This window comes from Equus asinus, chromosome 2 (genome assembly GCF_041296235.1).
Source record: "Equus asinus isolate D_3611 breed Donkey chromosome 2, EquAss-T2T_v2, whole genome shotgun sequence".
In the NCBI taxonomy this organism is placed as follows: Eukaryota; Metazoa; Chordata; class Mammalia; order Perissodactyla; family Equidae; genus Equus; species Equus asinus.
The window spans coordinates 182,572,862-182,594,883 of NC_091791.1; the positions used below are offsets into that span (position 1 = coordinate 182,572,862).

The 22,022-nt window shown below is 38.6% G+C and overlaps 1 long non-coding RNA gene across 1 annotated transcript in view; it reads left to right on the plus strand.

The window, feature by feature from the left end:
• The window catches only part of LOC139046372 (uncharacterized), a 29,864-nt gene extending 8,893 nt beyond the window's left edge, over window positions 1–20,971 (plus strand). The window contains exons 2-3 of the long non-coding RNA XR_011506350.1: window positions 18,670–18,712; window positions 20,865–20,971. This is a non-coding gene — a long non-coding RNA (uncharacterized lncRNA). The remainder of the gene's footprint in view (window positions 1–18,669; window positions 18,713–20,864) is intronic.
• Window positions 20,972–22,022: the final 1,051 nt, after the last annotated feature.

Here is a 22,022-nt window from a genome sequence, read left to right on the forward strand (position 1 = left end):
TTCTGTTAAAAATCAATCTGTCCCCTCCCTCTCATGCACATATATTTTTCAATAGTGGCCAAAAGATAGGGAAGTCTTTTTAGGTCTTCTTCATTACACTTGCTTGTCTCTCCTTTGAAGATTGTGTCTGTCTGGCAGTTGGAATGGTCAGATCACCCATGGAGGTTTCTGGGACGTGGTTTTATAGTCTACAAAGGTGGACTGTAGAGTTTTGTGTCTTCATAAGAAAATAGAATAGAATGTGTCTGTCTTAAATGCACACACAGATCTTTGTCTACTGCTTTTGAGTGAGCTAAACAATGAGGAGGTCTCAGAAGGTGACTTGCAACCACTTACTCTTAAACTAAAATTAATACTTAGCACCATGGCTTGGTGAAAAATGTCTTTATCACAGGCTGAAAAGCTCTTGATCTGAATGACCTGTGTATCATATCTGAGAGGGATTTCTGTTAAAATGAACCTCAGGAGATGATACTGTCCTGTCTTCTGTGTTTCTTGCCTGGATCAGTCAGCTATTGTCACAATAATGCTGTTATAAATCACTCTCAAAACACAGTGGCAGACAACAATAAGCAAATATAATCACACTTGCTGGTCTGCTGGTCGCTGGAGCACTTTGGCGTCACATTCTCTCGCTGCTCTGGGACCCGTGGACTGTCTGTGCCTGTCCTTTTCACGGCAATGGCAGAAGTGCCAGAGGGGTGAACAGAACATCAAGCTGCTTCACAAGGCCTTGTCCAGGACAGGCACACTGGCACTCCCACCCACGGTGTACTGGTCACAGCAATCACGACTTCAATGAGATGGGAAGTATTCTCCACTCCCAGTGGGAGAACCTCAAAGTCATAGGGTAAAGGGTGAGATGTTGGGAAAGCATGAAGGATTGGGAACAAATATGCCATGTAGTTCACTGTCATTCTCTCCAATCCAAGGGTGGCTTGACACTAAGTATTTGAGACATGAAGCTCTACACCCTTTCTTAAATATTTCCAGTGAAGATATTGATAGATCTTTTCCTTATTTTGAGAAATACTTAAGAAAGGTGCTTAAGTAAAGTTTGTTGTTTTCTTTTTGTATTTAGAGGAAACACAACGTTTAGCAGGAAACGTCAGTTAATCAAATGTTTAGTAGCTGCCCGTGGTGTCCAAGCCACTGGGTGAAGACCCATGAGAAAAGCAGAGGGTACGATGAGGTCTCTGCCCTTATAAAACAGCCAACCTGTCACAAGACACACAGACAGGAGGAGACAAAGTTTCTCACGAATGGAATATGGGACCCCTCGTCATAACCAGAGCATCAGAGCAGGCCCCCAAATACCACAGAATGTACTTCTGTCAGAGAAAGAGGCTCCCACCAAAAGTCCTTAAAAGATTTGGAGGTCAGCTCTGAAAAATTAGTCCTCTCCAGGAACTGAGAACTCTAGTCCTCTCATTTTATCTCACAATTGCCTTCACTAAGAATAAGAGGGCTGTCCCACAACCTGCAGGCAGTTATAATTGAGGTCCTAATGATCAGAATAAAGACTCCTGACCCACAGAGGAACTTCTCCCTTAGACCAGCCTGAGATGTAGGATGGTGATGTCTGTTTGTTGGCTTGTGTGAGAATTGGCTTCTGGAGCCCGACAGACCTGGACGATCAGGCCTGGTGCTCTCTAGTGCAAGCAGCACTGAGAAAACCAAAGTGTGACTGAATCTCTAGGGTTTGCCGAGCACAATAGCAGCAGCACTGAAATCTAGAATTTTTCAGTCCCTCGGGGCCACAGCAGGATACTCTTGGAATCAAGCAAATTTCCTTTAGAAAGTAAATAAAGTTCTTCTAAATCGTCATAACCTGTGTCTGAATTATGACTTTAAATAAGACTTACTGTGTGGCCTATAAATCATCCAAATCCCTAGAGATATTTGCTATTATGTTCTTTTCTCTTTTCTCCAAGAGCTACATCCTCCATGAGCTCCAAACTCCTTGATGAACAGAGACCTCACTAGAGGAAAGAAAAACTCAGCATGTAGAGAAGTTATATTAATCAGAGGTTTCTTTAAGTTCATTCAGAAAGAGTAGACACCTTTCACATGTCTCGTTAGGAGGAAATCAGATGTAATAAAGTCAATTTCCTAACCAATAATAAAGCATATGGGGTTGTACAGTTCCAAGGTAGACATTCAATAAGTACTTGTTGAATTAATAACTAAATATAAGAAAAGCTTGGCTATTATGAGAGTGGAAGAGGAAACGATAATAAGAAATATGTAAGGAAATACTTTGGTTAATCTGATGTAACTTGATCTTATTCACTAACAGCCCTGCGCTCTTCATTTTTAGGGAATGTAGCAATTCTGCACAATGGTTTAGAAACCATTGTGTTAAAAGTGGAAGGTCTTGGAGATTATAGCTCACACATTACAAGGAATGGAAGACTTAGTCAAAGTTTTTCATGCAGGCTGCAAATGGCTATATCCTCCAAATTTTAGAACTGCAAAAAAGTGAAAATAGTATCATCTAACCTTCTCCTTTTATAGATGATGAAAGTAAAACCTCCAAAGTCTGGAGTCTCACAAGCTGGTTGCACACTCAGGCTTAGAACATAGGTCTCTGGACTTCTAGGGCAACATTCTTCCTTTGAGAAAATAGCAAAACCTGCATTTGATCACTCTGGGGTTCCCTTCTTTTGCTCCATATGAGATCTGCGAAATTCACCCGTGTTGATGCGTGTATCAATGGTTTATTCCTTTTAATTGCAGAGTAATATTTCATTGTATGAATACACCATGACTTGTTCATCCATTCTCCCGCTGATATGCATCTGGATTGTCATGAGTCTTCGGCTTTGTGAATATAGCTCATATGAACACTCATATCCAAGTTTCTTTGTGGGCATATGCTTTCATTTCTCTTGGGTGAATACCTAGAAGTGGAATTTCTGGGTCAATTGCCTGATAAGTATATCCCGAAATTTATAAGAAGCTACTAACAGTTCCCTAAAGGCAGCAGAGCAGTGCTATAAAAGTCCTCAAAGAAAAAGAGCAAACTGGGATTTATGTACCCAGACAAAATGTAAATTAGGTATAAAGGCAGAAGACAAACTTTTTAAAACATGCAATGAATACACACTCCCTGAGCTGCTTCTAAAAAAAGTGAAAGAGAACGAGCTTTAACTTTCCGCGGTAAAAGGCATGGCTGTGATCACTACAGCCATAGACTCCCAGGACTTAAAAAGCACACAGTAAATTTTTTACTGCAGACCAGAATGTAAATGTCTTCATCTCTGACAACATAGAAACAATTAAAATCACAATGGCTGGTAAGAAAAGGGAGAGGTTGGGGCAGTTAGTGTAAGTCAGCTGATCTTCCGTAGCCAAGGAGTCAAGATATTAAAGAGGATAAAGTAAGAAATAAAAGTAGAAATATGTTTAAAATATAAAAGTAAACTAAGAAAACATATAACCAACTTAAATTCAGGTAGTAGAGGAGAGGGAGAGAGGAGGGCTAGAACGGACAGGTCTCAAATTCGTTCTTGATCATAAAAAGCAATCACTAGACGCGTCTAAAAAGCAGAGGATTCCATACATTGAACAAAGTTAATCATTCGAAAAAAAAATAAAGTGAAAAATTTTATACATCATGAACACAGAAAGCATAACATAAAATGTGGTGATAGAACGAAGAACAAACATTACTGTCATGTCAATAAAGGTCTGAATTTTCCAGTGAAAAGAAAAAGACATTTTTGAACCACAAAGCCAAACATAACTACACACTGTCTACAAGAGACACACAGAACAAACGGCCAATGTCCCGACAGAAGCAAACTAAATAATGCGACTCAGAGCGGAAGTTCAGTCTTACTTCCATAACCTGCCAATCTGACTGAAGGAAGGATTTCTGATGGGTTACCAGCACACCCCTGAGCGGGGCGGGGTGAGCCTTTAACAGGCTTCCTCTGTAAATAAATCTGTCAAAGCTTGGGTCCTATGTGTCTTCTCCACCTCCTCCATGGAAGGTTTCTTTAGACATTTAGACTTCCTTTTCCCCAACAATGAGCAGCAGTGAGGACCAGCAAGGAGACCCTGTGTGTGCCTTCCTGTTCACCAGCGCTCCAAGATGTTTCTAGATCCAAGAGACACATGCTTGTGGCTGACTTAGGAAAATAAGAAGACTAACAGTGACCTGACCTGAGGACAGTTGCTCTCCCCTCTGCAGGGCAGCAGCAGCGTTGCATTCATCTTAGGCCCTCTGTGGGTGGGCTGCCTGTGCTCTTGTTCATGAGAAGAGGGATGGACAGGTGGGCCAGGGGGCAGCAGGGGTGCAACTTGGCTTCTCATGGAAGGGTATGACTAAGGAAGAATTGCACTGATATGAATAAAAATATGGAGCTTAATTGGTCTGATGGTATCATTAAACACACGATAAGCTCCAGCAGAGTCTAGCTCCAGGGCAGCATTACTAATATGCTTCTGCATTTGTCTTACTCTTACCTTGGGGAGTACTTACGTTTTATAGCCTCACGGTTGTTAGATTCTTCTCAGCCACAGGTATTAGAGAGCTGATGAGACATTCAGTGGTGTTCAAGGAGACCTCAAGAAGCAAGGGGTGCTTTACTGCAAATGCATTTGACATACTTGGATCATCCTTGAAATGCAGAGCATAAGGACACTCATACCTCCTTGGGGCCCATTTCTCCTAAATGTCCCATGGCTAGGAAAAGAGTCATGTAAGATTCAGTATGGAGTTTCTTCCTCCCCAAGATGAACATTTTGTCTAAGGAGACTTATGGGCTCTGAAAAGAATGAACCATCTGAAATAAAAATACCCTGCAGAAATGACAAAGAATGGATGTCAAAATAAAAATGTCTTAGTTCCTTCCTTCCTCGGTATAGAGACAGAATTCTATAAGTCTTACTGTCTACATGTTGTAAATTATTACACAAAGACACAGCACAATCACACACAAATTAGAGTTAGTATTTTCAGATGCCTGGTCTGTCTCGTCTCCTCTTGCAGATGCATCTCTGAAATCAAGTGACCATTTAATTTTAAAAATTAGCATTGACTTTTGTGAATGGCAATAATTAGATAAATCTTTGTAGAGCCCTAACAGTCAACTTGTAAGAGTGTCACCTTTATCACCCCCCATTCAATCAGCACAGTATGTTTTTAATAGTTAACATGTGTGGAATAACATGAGGGAAAAATAAAATGAAGATTCATCAGTCCCTTCCAACCCTTTGGAGGGAGCCAGCCAGGACTCCTTTTTGGGACAAGAACTCAGGCAAATGTGCTTCAGTCTGCTACAATGCAAAGTTTTGGTGTGGGTGACTCATTTCCCAGGATCTCACCTTTCAGAAGATGTCACAGGGAAAATGTCAGTTCCATAGTCAGCCTCCCTGCTGGGGGCCAACCCCTATATAAGGCTAATCCTGCAGCCCTGAGGCCCAACCCAGAGCAAGATTCACTTCAGGTCCTGAATTAAGGGTGATTCAGTGCCCTTCTCTGATAGCGTCCACAGCAGGCCCCTAAACTGGGGCCACTTGCCTTGACTCTGCATTCTACTGTCTGCAAGGGCTCTAGGAGCCCACAGATCCTGAGTAGTCTCAACTCCTGTACTTACTGTCACCTCTTCTCCTGGTCTCACTCTTAATGTCTGTATGGTGTCAACCCCTGGCTCTCAGTCTGAGCCATGGGAACCAAATCTCCTGACCTCACTGTCACTCCAGCTTGCTACCTCACCAAACTCTGCAAGTCCCAACCTCAGCACCACCTCTGCTCCCAGAAGCGGAGATCCAGACATCAATCCAGTGCAACACAGAAGCTGCCAGGACTCCTCTGTTCCAGAAGCAATGCCCCCAAAGGGCCTTGCCTGCTCAGGAAGAAAGAACACAGCCCAAGAAGATTTGCACCTGAGGCACAATGCTGAGCGCACACGTCACATGCAGAACTAAGCTGCTCTTCTCCACATCCACAAAATGGCAGCCTTTTGTGACAGAGCAATGGAGAACCACAAAGGGACAAAGGAGACAAAAAGGAAGAAATAATTCAATTAGAGAAAGAAGGAAGAAAGTATCAACTAGAGACCAGAGAGCCAGACAGGTGATGAAAGGAGCTGTGGAAGTGATAATTAAAACTGAGATGGGAAAAAAAAAGTCTTCCTCTGGTAAAAGCCAACTGATAGAAGCCTGGCGAGGCAATGATGAACTAAGGAGAAAATGGATACCCCTTTACCACTGGATAGGGCTGGTCATAGGAAAGTGTTAGTAGATAATCAATATTCTTCCACATAGTATATAAAACAGCAGGGAGCAGGACAGCTGATATTTAAAGGCTGAATAGATGTTCGATCTTTCAGAGGATGAAGGGACTAGTGCCGCACGATGCACTTACATAAATAAATTAGGGAAACTGTACGGTGTTCTGAGTGAGTGGTTCTCAGTGAAAAGACAGAAAGATGCCCTTGTCTCCAACCCACTGCTCTTTGAAAAGGCAAAGAGTTTGATGAGCAAATGCAAATGACTGATTCATGTGTATTTTTGGAAGAGTATCTTAGGCATTTTAAAAAGATCCGTGGGATTAAGAAGGCCAGCTATAACGAGAAATAGTCACCAAATGACCGTGCTGCGGTGGAATGTTGTGACATTTTCAGAGAGCTCATTTCTTAGAACAATCTCTCCTCTGTGCACTTGTGTGGAGCTGCTGGTCCTACTGAAATCAAGGCCCTCTGGGATTCAACAGAAAAAGGATTATTTTTACACGTGCAAATCACACAGGCTCTCTGAAATAAAACTGCTGGGCTAGAAACTCCATTATCCTACAACTTCCAAAACCAAAAAGCATCTTCGCTCGCTCCTCACAGATTGCCAGCTATTGTGGAGATGAACAAATGCGTTTGTTTTGTTTTGATATTCAGAGCAGTTCAGACATACATTTATAGTTCCAGGAAGAAAAATATTTCTGAGCGGCTGGTTGCCCAGAATTGTGAAGTTATTCTACCCACTCTGAGGCAGCAGGATCAGTTTGGGGAATATTTTTCCAACATTCCTCCTCAAAATGTACTTCATTGATTTGACTCATTGTTTTGGGAATCATTCAGAATATCAAATAATTATAATCACAGCTAACATTTACTTAGTGTCAGGCAGTTTTAAGCATTTCACAAGTGTTTACTCATTTAATCCTCAGTAGGGCAATTCTACCTGGTGCCATCCATGTGAGTTTTTTACCTCTGACAACTAATTGGAGTTTTGACAGTCACAGCTTCCTGCTATGATGATCAGAAATGAGGCAACAGTGAGAAACGAAGCTTATCAAGTCAGGAGGTCAGAACACAGCCAGCCTTACGGCTTGAAGAACCGAACGGAGGGGGCTAAGTAATTAAGATGCTTGAAGCTGACAAATGACTCCTATTGAACTTGGTCTTCTTGGGAAAAGTGGTGTTTACCCGAAAGGCTGTAATATTTGTCTCCACGCAGGGATCTTATACAACATGGTCCATGCATAAGAAATTGAAACTGTAGGTATTTTAGTAAATAAATGTTTATCCACATTTTATTCCAACGTGTTATTTCTTAAGAATCTCTTACAAAAATGTGCTCTTGGCTTTTATAAATAGTTCTGCCCAGAGTTAATCATTTATGAAGGCAGTCGTTGGTCTCACCCTGCTAAGTATTCTTTGCATGGATACAGTGAGTATTGCAATAAAAGAATTAGTTCCTATTGCACTGGAGTTGTAATAAAGCAATGAATTTGTAACTAGTTTGCCTTTTAGAGGGAGTGGGTGACATCTAAAACATTTTTTAAGCTTCTCCATGCCTTAAGTATATTCTAGGAAACCACAGATGTAATCACCAAGAGAGTATTCTTTCCTTTAATAACAAAAAACTAAAAACCACAGTTAATTCAGTACAGTTATCCAAGGATAGAGGAAACTTGCTCATTGCTGCCTCAGTATCAGGGGAACCATGAGCCCCACTCCTTTCCTCATGGTATTTTATGCCATATAAATTCTTAGCCCCAGAGGGGTTACATGCATCACAGCTTAAAGAATGTCTTCCCATATGGCAGAAGTGATTGCTTTTAATTGAAAGTTTGTCTTAAAAGAATTATCCTTCCAGATTGGATTGAGGTCATCAATGACTTCTCTCCTGTTTACATAACAAAGGATACACTGCCAAATGTTTCCTGTTCCCATTCTTCTTAAAAATACCTTCTGAAGGGCAGAGGAAAGGCTAAAATATATCTAGCTGACCCACAGGATAAGGAAAGGTGGTTAGAATTAGCTTCAAGTTGAATGGTGAGTCAATTATTTCCGTCAAAAATCTCCCACAGCATCCACTCAGAGGCCAGATTTATGGGGAGAAGGACTCATTTATAACTAGCCCTCCAGACTGCTGGCAGTGGCACTTCATTTACAACTTTCACAGTGGCCACTGAGAGGACAGTGGTAAGACAGCAATAGCCTGCCGCCACCCCAGGACCGTGCTGTTGTGAGGGCTAGAGGGTTGGGTCTACAGCATGCAGAGCAGGCAGTGTCCATCCTCCTGGGGTTTCTGGCAGACCTCACACAGCACAGCCAGCCAGTGTGATGGTCAGATGGAGTGCATTTTTTAAACGCTCTAATATACAAGAATGTAGTTGGATTGAAGATCTTTTAAAATCATCCAATGAGAAATTAAGTTTTGTTCTTGTTGAGATCAACCATAATTAAATGTTATAAAATCACCTCAAACTAATTTACTTTTGTAAGCCCTTTAAATGACCTTTACGAGCAAATAGCTTTCTCTCTTTCAAGTAAATCATGTAACGTTTTTGCTTTATCACGGACTATAAGAGATAGAAACAAATTTTACTGGTGTAACATATTGGAAAATCACAACTAAAATAGGAGAGGAAAAATGTTTTCTTCTCTCTTTCCGGCACTATAAATCATAGAGTAAGCCAAGCGGAGGACAAATATATAAAAATACAAGTTACCTAAGGCAGTGAATTTAACTTAGTAGATATCTTTCTACAGTGCTACAGAGCATTGACTTTCAGAAAAGTCATTTTTCATGGTTATTGTTCTCAGTGCTTAGTGTAACAGTATAGCACTTAATTGTAAAATGTATGGTCTTCATATTAATCAGACAAAGCTTAATATGGACATAACTAACCAAGGCATACCTGGGATGAAACTGAAGTCAGAGATTCAAACAGAAACAGGAGTACAGAAAACTGTGGTTTGATTTCTCTGCACATAGCCGATTGTCTCCTGAAGTGAAATTCCCTATCCTTGATGCTCTGAATGTCTCTAAACCAGATTTGAGCAAAATTGTTCACTTTGCTCAATTTGAGGAAAATTGTAGTACTCAAAAATATGAAAAGGAAACAACCCATCTGTAAGGGATACGTTAGAGTTTATTCACACCTTGGAATACTATATGGTAGCTAAAATATGTCTGTATGGATAAACTTCAAAAACATAATGTCAAGTGAAAAATCAAGAACATTGCAAAAGAGATACATATAGAATACGAGATACATATATCTCACAGCAATAGTATATGTTGTTTATGGATACAGACACAGATAGAAAAAAAACATTAAAATACATATGGGAATGACACACTCCAACTCCTGGATAGTGATTATCTTTGGGGAGAAAGAAAATGGATGGAAGAATTAGGATTTAGGTGTATCTATAAAATTTCATCTCGAAAAAGAGAGGGAGAGAGCAGATGCAAATATGACAAAATGCTAAAATTGGTTAAATCTGGGAAACAAATATATGGGTGGATATTGTATTTTGCTAGTCTGAAATATTTTATTAAAACATTAAATGGAAAAAGAAATCAATTGCCTCCACATATATTTTCTTATGATCATCTGAGCATCTGGGTCGATTATGACTAGAACGGAGCTGTATCTTGCTGTTGGCACGTTAACCACTTCGTTATCATGTTATAGAGCTCACGTGTTCTCGCGTTTCTCCCTTTCTAACCAAAGGAATGCAGTTCTCAGCTTTCACTTATCATTGTCCCTGAAAAAGACCACTGTCAAACATTACTACCTTAGCTAAGGCCATCTGTGACATCCTCAATCCCATCTAAAAAAGCAAGGGGAAAAATGACAACAAACAAACACAGAGAGACAGAGACTGGATTGGTGGTTACCAGCAGGGAAGCAGGGAGGGAGGGGGACGAAAGGCATGAGTGGGCACATGTGTGTAGGGGTGGATGGTGATCAGTGTTTGGGTGGTGAACGCGACGTAATCTACACAGAAATCGAAATATAATGATGTTCACCAGAAATTTGTATAGTGTTACAAACCAATGTTACGGCAATTTAAAAAAAAAAAGAAAGTAAGGAGCAAATTCCTGGTGAACAGTAGATTTTCCCAGTGTCTAAATTTTATTAAAGCTCAACTTGGTAACTGTCAGCACAAATGTCATTAATTGTACCCACATGATCTAAAATAAATTTTAAAAGATGCTTAACATTCAACCAGAAGGAAACTTAAACACCACAAAAATATGAGATAGAGATATATATATATAAATATAGCAAATTAATTTAGGAAAATTTATAATTAAATTTGTCTTAACAAAAGAGTTTTAAATGAATTAGCCACATACCACCGTAAGCATTTATATTGGTGAGGTTGCAGCTTAACCAACAGAATGAGCAACTATAATAATTTTTTGAAAATTAGATTATTATGTAAAAGTGGCAAAATGGCCATTACTATAAGAAAAATGTATCTTTTGTGACAAGATGAAACATATTACATCCATGTGACACTAAAGGATACAATGTTAAAACTCACACATTTAAAATGGGAACAGATATTGTCATTGTTTCATAGGGTTTGGCAAAACCTGCAGAGGAAATTATTCTGGGAATGATATTAGATCATGATTTGCTTATCATGGCAATTCTAAAAGACGAATCTATGTTGCCAACCAAATGGAGTAGGAGTAAGAGTTGCAACTTCTAAAGAAAGATTTTGTGACGTTTATGATTCAAACTCTCCTGGACAATCTGCAGGGAACAAAAAAATTAGAGGGAAAAAAATCGAGTGGATCATCATTTCAATTCTTAGTTCTGGGTAAGAAAGATGTCCAAAAATATGAAATGAACCCATAAACACCTGATTATATTACTCAAACTCACAGAATATACTGAATGTTTGAAAGCTACAGACGTATTATCTGCATTCCATTTATTTGTACCATTTTCCAAAACGTCAGTGGAATAAAGAAAGCTTAGAAACAAATGGAACAAACTACGTTTAAAAGATTCAGCCTTGTGGAAGTGTTAGATAGTGAAATTCCTCGGGAAACTCAACCATGTGTTTTGTGTCTTATCAGTTCTGCATAAATAATGCAGCCTGTCTGCCAAATTCAGAATCCTATAATAGGCTGTTCAGATGGTATTATTAGCAAGAGGCTGGGGTTGGCTTGGCCCTCCTGAAGGAAATGGGCAGATGACATTGGTGGATAAGGAAACTGCACACAAAATTAAAAACGACAGGATAAGTGTGAGATAGGAAAGCAGGCGGTGAAAGGACTTTAGAGACAAAGGATTCTCTTAATTAAATGTGATTAGGCATCTGTTATTTTAAAAAAAGGAAATCAGAGTAGTATCAAGACACATTTTTCTGACTTTTATGATAAAGCAGCAGGCTTCTGCCATCCCCTTCCATTTTTTGTAAATTTTCATTTTTGGTGGATGAATACTAAAGTAGGTCTCAGACATGAGTAATTTTAGCCTAGAAGCTAGAAGAAATAGAGAATTTTGGAATGAAGGTTGTGAAGTCAGTCATTGGACCTTCTCCAAGTAATAACAGCATGTAGTTTCACTAAACGTTGATAGATTCTCCTCCTGGACTTTTTAAAAACATCATAGTTAACCCTTACAGAGAGAGGGTCCTTGCAGAATAAAATATTCTAAATAGGTTTAATTAATGCCAAAAGCATAGAATAGTATTTTAATCCCCAGAGGACTTTTAGAGATTTTTTTAAATTAAAGCACCTCTAAAAAGATGCATTGTTATTTTTATAGTAGCGGCTGCATTTAGACGCTGTTATTTTTTTTTTAAAAGATTGGCCCTGAGCTAACATCTGTTGCCAATCTTTTTCTTCCTCTTCTTCTTCTCCCCAAAGCCCCCAGTACACAGCTGTACATTCTAGTTGCAGGTCCTTCTGGTTCTACGATGCGGGACGCTGCCACAGCATGGCTTGATGAGCGGTGCTAGGTCCACACCCAGGATCTGAACCGGTGAAACCCTGGGCCACCGAAGTGGAGCACGTGAACTTAACCACTCAGCCACAGGGCTGACTCCTAGACATTATTAATGTTATAATTCATTTGATTCCTTTTCAACGAGTTGCTTTAAATTGATCACTCGGGTTTCCTATATCATTGTCACTATCGAATAATCAATTCAAAGAATGATTATTGAACAATTAATGTATATAAGATAATGTGATAGATGTGGGGATGGGAATGAAAGGAAGTTTATAGCTCAGCCCTTGTTTTTAAGAAGCTTAATATCTAATAAGCTTCAGGAAATGTGTGATCAGGGAAGACTTTATGGAGAAGACGGAGTCTGAACTGGGCTTCGAAGGATTCTTTACATTTTAAAGGCCATGTCTGCAGGGTGGGGGGCGGGGGGCAAAGCGTCTAAGTAAGAAGAATCAGCTATTTCAGGGCCCGCAGAACAATGGTTCCTGCCCACCTACGTAAGAAAATGAGACTTAATGCTAGAAATGAATTTCTAGCTAGGAGACATGTGTGAATTAATTAAGCCAAGATACTTGAAATAAGAACATACAGAAAGTTCTAAAATAAATTAATGGTTCACAGCCTGAGAACTTCAGCCCTCTAGAGGGACCACTGAATTATTGCAAGGAGCCCTTGAATGGAATCCAAGCCCAGGTAACAGAATTAATAAATCACCTCACCTGCAAATATGAACCACCATCTTTATAAAGCCACTGCAAGTGATAAAGAACATATTCACTTAACAGCGCTACTGCATTTTTCAATCAGTTATACTGAAAGAATAACTACTGAAATTTCCTATCATTTCATTGTCTTATTCAGACCAAATCAAGTCAAATTTATATGCATTATACTATATGGCTATTTTGTCTGCATTTATAGTTAATACATTATAAAAATAATATAAAAAAATAAATATATGAAAAAATAAAAATACATTTTTATGTGAACAAACGTCCAGTTTATAAATCATTGCAAAATATTTACTAGTATTTTGTTCTATTCTGTACTCTATCTAAACATTCCCCTGTTACTGAAGATTTAAGTTGTTCTCGTATTTCACTATTCTAAATGATGCTGTTGCAAACATTCTTGCCATAGCTAAATATTACGTACATCCTTAAAGTTTTTTTAGGATAAATTCCTACATGTGAAGTTGCTAAGTCAAAAAGCATATATTTTTAAGGCTTTCAAAATATGTTGCTAAATTGCCTTCTCAAACTTTTTATCATTCTATGCCCTTTACAACAGGCTGTAAGACCACTAGTTTCCCTGCTAATATGAAACAACATTGCATGTTGAAAAGGGGACATTCATAGTCAAAAAGATGAGAAATTTCCAAGCTCCAGCTAAATGACATGGGAAGTACACAGAGAATCAAGACATTTCAGTGTCTCAGGTCAGCAGGCAAATGTCCTATAGCTGTAGAGAACTATTCATACGATGTATGCTTGTATACATGTGTAGTTGGGTGCCGAACGGCACACAATGTTTCCTACCATCAATAACTCACATACTTGCCTAAGAGATATTCACTCTGTTGAAAGCCCTTTTCTTCTTTGTAGGCTCAAAAAATTACAACCCAAGGTTCACTCAAAAAGAAATCAATGGAGTATAAAGTATCCTGGTCTCCCCATATGCACAAACATGTGAGAAAGGCTACTTTCTCCTGAAGAGGATCTTATTTCTTCAACAGGAGCTGTATCGACAGAGAAGGGGGTGAGCACACTGAAAACATGGTCTCTGAGAAGGCAGTAGCATTCTCCCCACTCATCCAGAAAGAAGACAGCAATGGAACTGGAATTTTTGTCAGTTTGGGAAACTTAGAAAATGTACGTTCTAAACACACATTCGCTGTTGTCTGTGCATGACAGAGAAAAAAATAGATTTGTTGGATCTGATTATAGTGATTAAAAAATCAAAAACCTTTACCTCTATTTGATGTAAGAGAAGTCTATTCTATTTATAGAAGATTGGGAACTATCTTTTAGAAGAAAATGTAAGGCTCAGAAGCCTAGAGGAGTAATTTCTATTAATCATACTTGCGATCTCTGTCCACCCACACATTTCAATGACATGCACTTATGCCTGTAGAATGGAAATAAGAAACGTTCCTCTGAGAGAGAGAAAATGATGAGGTAAACTGGCAAAGGAGAAATGAGATTTTTAAAACTTGAAGTCCTTCAAAATACTTAGATTCTGCGTTTACCTCTCTACCTAGGGCCTCTTCTTTGATTTGGTACTTGACTCTGTTTTCCCGCAGATTATCACGTCATTCTATCTTGATGTTGCCTTGTTTATTGCGCTCCAAATTCACAATGTCTGTCTCCTTCAGCATCTGTTGTTTTCTTGGACGCTAGAGAGAGGAAGCTAAGAATTCCAGGCAGGAATCCAAAGTCACTTTGTTCAAATAAATTTCCAAATACACTGGCCGTGGACAAAGGTTTGTCTCTCTGGACCATCATTTCAATCCTATCAGGGGTATAAGCAAATCAGGAGAGCAAGAGGAACGAGGCTGAGGCCCAGGGAAGAAGAGGCAAACCAGTTAGAATTCGTCATTGTTACCTGGGCTTGAAAGTAAGAGAGCAGCTAAAGGGATTTATGGGAATTCAAAACAGAGGGAGACATAGCAAAGAGAAATATCAATAAAGCTTCTTAAAATGAAATAATCTAGACAGATAAGAGAAGTCGCTGCCCTAAAATGCTGGTTACTAATAAACATGACCTAAAACGTAAACATGGATTGGTCAAAAGTTTTCCTGCAGAATGAAGCTGGTGCCAAACTCTTGCATTACAGAGATGTTGACAACTGAGCTTTATTGGGAAATTGGAGGGGAAACCAGACTGGTTTTTTTTTCCTACAGAATTTACAGAAAGATTTCAAAGACGTACAGAGAATTTCCATACGTCCCTTAACCAGTTTACCCTATTGTTAATATCTTCCATTCCCAAAGTACATTTTTTGAATCTAAGAAACTATGTTGATATGTTGCAATTAACTAAATTTGATAATTTATTCAGATTTTACCAGTTTTCCCCCAGTAACCTTTTTATTTTCCAGGATCACATCCAGGGTACCACATTGCAGCTACTCATCATGTCACCTTAGGCTCCTCTCAGCTGTGACAGTTTCTCAGAATTTCCTTGTCCTTGCTGACCTTGAGAGTTTTAAGGACAGCTCGTCAGGTTTTTCTTTTTTTCTGAATGTCCCTAATTTGGGTTTGTCTGATGTTTTTCTAATGGTTAGACCAGGGTCAGGGTTTTTGGTGAACAAAACCCACAGAGCTGAAGTGCCATTCTCAGAACATCCACTTAGTTTTTGAAGATAAAATTGATAATTGCCCTAAGTCTTTTGAAATGACTCCACCTCCAAATTAATTCAAAGTCTACTCTAATAAAATGACATCAGCAAGGCTACCATGACCTTTTCCATCAAGAATTTCTAGAATCTTGCAGTTGTGACTTCCTCAACAGTGATATTATCTCCCTCTTTCTGAAGGACAAATATGTTGATATCAAGCAGTGTATGAGTCCTAACTCAGCTATGAAAGTATAACTGAAAGAAATGCAGATTTATAATGATTTGGATGATACAACAGACACCACCCTGGTTGTCCTCCCAGCATCCATCATCAAGCCTCTTTCATCTTGCCCACCTCCTATTTTAAGGTTGAAAAGACCAACTTTTCACTTTCCCAGCCTCTCTTGCATTTGATCCAGTGCTGGTCTATGAGACGAGAGCTAAGTGAGGTGAGGTGTTATGGGGAAAAAACACTTCCTCCTTGATCAAGGGAGAGGGGCATGGTGAGAAAGCTCTTTTCTCACCTCTCCTGATGTGGATGTGTGAAGAAGAGATGTCAGGGGATGTGTCAGCCATGAAACAACAAGCCTCAGGATAAAAAGCTAAATGCCGAGAATGGGAGAACAGAGGATGGAAAGAGCCTGACCTCTAGAAGACGTCATTGAGCCACTGCATCAACCCCGGGACAGCCAAGTGAACTATTGATATCCTTGCATTCATTGGGTTTGCAGCTCAAAGCATCCTTACTGATACCCACAGCGATATTTGACATTTCTCGTGATAACTCAGAGGGGATAAGTTGATGGCCCATAGACATTTTTGTTTCGTCTACACAGTGTTAAATGTACTTACCCTGTCTTTAAAATCAGTTGTTTTCACAGGAACAAAAAATTTTCATTTCTTTGAAAAATCAGCAAATCTGGAAACACTTGGCCTGCGGGTCCACCTGCCAACTGTCAGCTGGAATGCGGTAACCGCTGCCACTTTCAGATGGGACCTGTGCTCTGCTCTTCAGCTCACTACAGTCCTCACCTGGTCAACTTCGTGCATTTACATTATCTGTCTGGATCTTGCAGACATCTGTGAAAAACCTTTCACACCCGAGTTTCATTTAAGGCAAGCATTCCCCGGCATGTCCTTTTCGGAGTTTTTCTTTTTTCAGTTTTACATAAGAGGAGTGGCTTCTAATTTTAGAAGAATATGTCCAATGAAAATTAGAGAAATATGGCTCTGATAAACTTTGCAGCCCCTTTGTGATAGCATATTTCTTTCTCTTCTCTCCCTCTCCTCTCTACCCTCTGGCCACCCAGAGAGCTGCTGAAGAAAAATGAGTTGATTAAGAATACCTTTCCAACTAACATAGCCCAGATGTTTTATTGAACCTGGAAGCGCCTGTAGTCAGTCAGGAAAAGATTCCAACGTTTCATGTGTCCATTTATGCTCTGTAGAAAGCCACCTAGCTGATCTGGACTTCTCTCTTTGGATGGAGCCTAGCAAGTTTTCTCAGTGGCATATTTTGAGTTTGCAGTTCAGGGAAGTGCAATGTATACCCCATAAAACATGCCAAATGCATACACATGACCCATGGATTGCGGCTTTCCGCTGGGGCACTTCTCATAGATACAGAAAGAAGGGAAGAGGAAGTCTCTTTCCAGCAAAATGTACGAGGCCATCAGTGACATTCTTATTATTAGAAGCGTAAATATGATGTCACTATAGATAAGGCAACTTGACAAAAGGAAAGTAAAGTTTATTATTGCTCCCATAGAGGATAAACATAAGACTGTTGTGGTGAGAAAGTTTTGAGACTTACCTCGAGATTTCAGAGCTACCACCTTCGGGGTCATCCCCTCCCCTTCGCAGTAGCCTCATTGCAGCATATTCAGTCGGAATATGCCCCTCCGTGCATCGCCCACAGAGGTCACAAACACAATGCCACAGGAAAGGTAGACAAGTGGGGCAGGCCAGGAGTCAGTGCCTCAGTAACTGTTCTGACAGTGGTGGAACCTGAGGTACGTGACCCCAAGCCCTGTTCAAAGGGACACCACCCGTCAGCTGTAGCCCCTGAGTCCCAGCAGGATTGTGAGCTCAGCCATGGTTTGGGGTAACTATGACAGGTCTCTAGGCTCACCTGGTTTTCTGATGAGAAATGTTTGTCATTTTCAACCGTCTAACCTAATGTTCAGCGCCTTATAAGAAAGAGCGATGGAGAGAGGCAGGCCTTTCTCACGCAAGAGTCTCCTCCGTGTAACTTTTCTCTGCTACTGCAACAATGACTCTCGTGGAACAAGCTGGTTAATTATTTTGTCTCCAATGTCAGCGTTCGATGTTTTCAAAAACCATTTCTTATTTAATTTTAATCTTTTCTTATCTACTAATATTTCAAGAAAATCATTTCCTACTTTCATTACAAACACTTTTCAGGAGGGTCCCACATTTTCATTACATTTTTTTGCCTGGAAATCACAACGCAAGGCAGGTTGCCCTGAAGGAGGTTACGTGTTTCCAAAAGAATAACGCCGCAATGGGAGGAGATGTCATTTAATAAATCATAGTGATAACAAAAAATTCATAATGATGAAAATAACAAAAATACTACTATATTCTCATTTTCGTGGTAAAATGTGACTTCCAGTCATATAAAATGGACATAAAAGTAATATACAATGGATATATATATATATGCCAATTATACAAAGGGCCTCAATATATGTGTATCTGTATCTCTCAGTATATATTTAACTAAACAAATAAATCATATCATAAAATTGACCTAAAACTAATGTAATGTCTACAGTAAATATTAATGAATAATTCTATAATTTTTTTTTACTTCTTAGCATTTAGTAGAGATTTGGGAGAAATATAATTTGGATAATTTATAAATTGTCTCAAGTAATATCTGTCACAAAGGTTTGAATTGATACATTGCTTTTCCTTCAAAACTTTTCCATTTAGTAAGCAGAAACAATCTCCACTCTTTTTGACCTTATGGCTTTTCTATAGGATCTTATAGGTGTCTACTTCCCAAGTATTTTCCTTATTGTTGTGTTTCTTGTTATTGATGACAATGACAATAAAAATAATTTGTTTTTGTTCTATCTCCTTGGTTCAGGTTTTCAGAAGACTTTCAGGAAAAAACCTTTTAACACCTACAGGTAATCCCAACGTTTAAAAATACATCCAAAAATTAATTAGTATAGATGTATTTTAATAAGCTCAAGTTAAAAAATGTTACTTATTACAGATTCAATCAGTGAGAATGCTAGGTGTATTCAGTTGAACACAAAAATGTGAAAATAGGAGCAGTTAATAACAGCTGCACCTTTTTATCAACTTCAGCATCTAATTTATTTCTGTGATGTTTTCCTGGCTGCATAGTATTGAGAAAATATTAATACACAGGAATGCAAATGCCAATAGTTAAAGTAATAGATTGTAATTTCAAGATTTTTAAATTGAACTTATCCAAAAGCTTGAAGGAAGACTAGTAAAACATTTTTGTTAAAAAAAAAAATGATTAATGAATCAAATTTAAGCTATAATAACCACTTACGCTATATTAATCTACACATTGCATATAACGCTACAAACACACATACCCCTCTGTACGATAAAGGATTATCACCATACCACATGCGAGCTTGTGGGCTGTGAACTTCAGTCAAGCAGAGCTGGTGTTTTGTCCGTCACTGAATAGCACATGATGCTGTGGCGGTGTATTTTCTTTTGGAATTTTACAGAAATTGCAGAGCTGGAAAATGCCTTTATTTATTAGTTATAACTAACACCTAGCACAGAGCTAGAGCATAATAGGTATGTTTATTGAATGAATGAATAAAATTATTTAAGGCTTTGGTGAGAACTCTCAGAGCATTTCATAAATTTTTGATAATGCACAACACGAATTACCAAGTCATTATAAAGAACCAATGTAAAGACTAATAAAATATTATGTATAGTGAAACTGCACAATGTAGACATGTTTGTGTATATTTCATTGTCTGTGTTACATCCGTGCAAAAACCACACTCATTAACCACAATGTTAATACTCTCGCAGAAGTGGGTGCAAGTGGTGAAACTGGCCGTTAACTCAGCTGCATCAAGAGATTTAAGCTGCAATGTGTGAAGGAGCAAATGGAAGGAATTTCTTGCCTTTCACTTACATTGTGGGTTAAATAGGATTTTGCGTTCTAACCTGAAACACCAACACAAAAACATATATTCAATACGTGTTTGATGATGGTTCCGTGGATTAGTAACATTGTTTATGTGTGACAATGTGATTATAAGATCCAAATAATGGCTTTACATATACATGTTTAGAATAAAGGCTATTTGTAACTTGAGAAATCCCTTTGCCATCCTGGATGTTGTATCCACTTTAAAACACTGCTCCATAAGATTAAATTATTTGAAAACTGTTGAAAGTTTTTGAATTTTACTATTAATAATTTTAGCTATGGTAATAACTTCAAAAGGTAACGAATGTTAATGAATATTCATGGATTTAAAACATTTGTTAAGTGCCAGGAAGGAACTGTATCAGCACATTAAATGTTGCCTCATGTAAACCTACAAATTACCTCATTATTACTGTCATTTTACAAATTAGAAAGCTGGGGTCCAGGAACATGTAGTCATTTTTCCAAAGTTGCAATGCCACTAAGTGGGTAAGCCATGATTTGGACCTAGGAGTGATTACTCCAAGGTCCGTGTTCTTCTCTTCCGCTTTGCATCTTACCCATGAGTAAAATACTTCTGCAAAAACAGATCATGGAATGAGAACATTGTGATGCTTGGGACTTATAATTCCTTCTAGGTAATGTCTCTAGAGGGTCTTGAAAAACAACTTGGAACTGCTAGACACTGCAGTAAGTTAGACTCTGCAGCAAGGGGTCTCCCATGTTCTTGAGTCCTCCAGACTGGACATGATCCCCTCTGGGTGTTCCCCAAATTCTCTGAATTTTCCTTTTCATGTGTTACACTACAAGAGTCCATCTTCTTTGTTCTCCATTAGACCGTGAATAATTTGAGGGCAGAAATGTTTTCTCTTTTATCTTTGTGTCACCAATGCTTTGCCCAATGCCTGTCAATACGTAGTTCAATACCTGGTTGGCACTTAATAACTTTGAAACGAAAGAATAAATGAGTGAATGAATAAAAAGTCAGGAAGTATTATCTTAATTCTAGACCAGTCGTTCCATAAACAAACAGGATAAAGTGCAGAAAACCTACTTCACTTACTGTTTAAAAGCCTTTAAGAAGACACCAGATTTGACCTGCTATTTCTACTTTTCACCTGTAGATTACTGATTCTCTTTGCCTAAAGATGTCATGAAGACCAGTGCAGTTAAGTTCCTTGGGAAAAAAATCTATAAAACAAAGGTAAGTTATTATGGTTCTTACTTCATGTGAAGAGGTATAGGGTACATTGCCTAACTTTTTATTTTTAAAAAAATATGGATGGTTTATTAATTCTGGATAAAAAAGCAAAAATAACTAAAACAATTATTCTCAGGACTGCACAAACATATTTTCCTTTCGTTTCTTGCAATTTAAAACCATCACCATGTAATGCAATTAAGCAGAAAGAAATGTTTGTAGTAATGCAAGGAGACATTCCTTCTTTTAATTTCTCTTACAAAATTGAAACTTTCTTTTGCTGATATGTTACTAATTAGTTTCTCATTATATGTGCCCATTAAATTAAAAACACAAAAATAAAACCACTTTTGAACAATAAAGCTATAAAAACACACTGCTATTTTAGATTGCTAGTTTTCTGGATCCTTCCACCCCTACACAGTTCATCCATCTCTCACCTACAAAATTTTACTAATGGTTTCTTTTAGATTTTCTTAATCATAAGCTAAACAAATCCTCAATAGAAAGTGACCCCATTCATTCTAAACTGTGTCTTAAGAAGGTGCTATTTAACCGCAAGAAAGGTGGATACTCAACCTAAACTTTTTCCATGGTGGACCCCAAGAACGGGGGAATGTTAAGATATAGACATCTACCTATGCAGCTTTTTACTTGTAGGTCTGTGAAAAACAATTTTAAGAACAAACTCAAGTATAAATAGTAAGGGAGGAATATTCAGTTAAAATAAAATATCTTAAGTATTCATTTATGATTTTCATCACTTATGGGCTCCAGTATTGATCATTTTTATGCTAGTCTTTGTACCGCTTTGGAATTCATTTCCAGCACAGACGTGGGAGCATTCCCTAGGGGCATCATAACCCAACAGGTGTCCTCCAAGTTTGTATTATTCAGTCTCATTTTCTGAAGAGCAATGTGATGTGACTGGGGGAAAGTACTGATCCTAAAAGAAGTCAGCACATTTGCATTCAACTCTGGGGTCTCTTACTAACTACTTATATGTCCTTGAACAAGTCGCTTCAGCACTCTTCACCTCAGCGGCCTGATCTGAGAAAGAGTGGCATCAGGCCTGATAAGT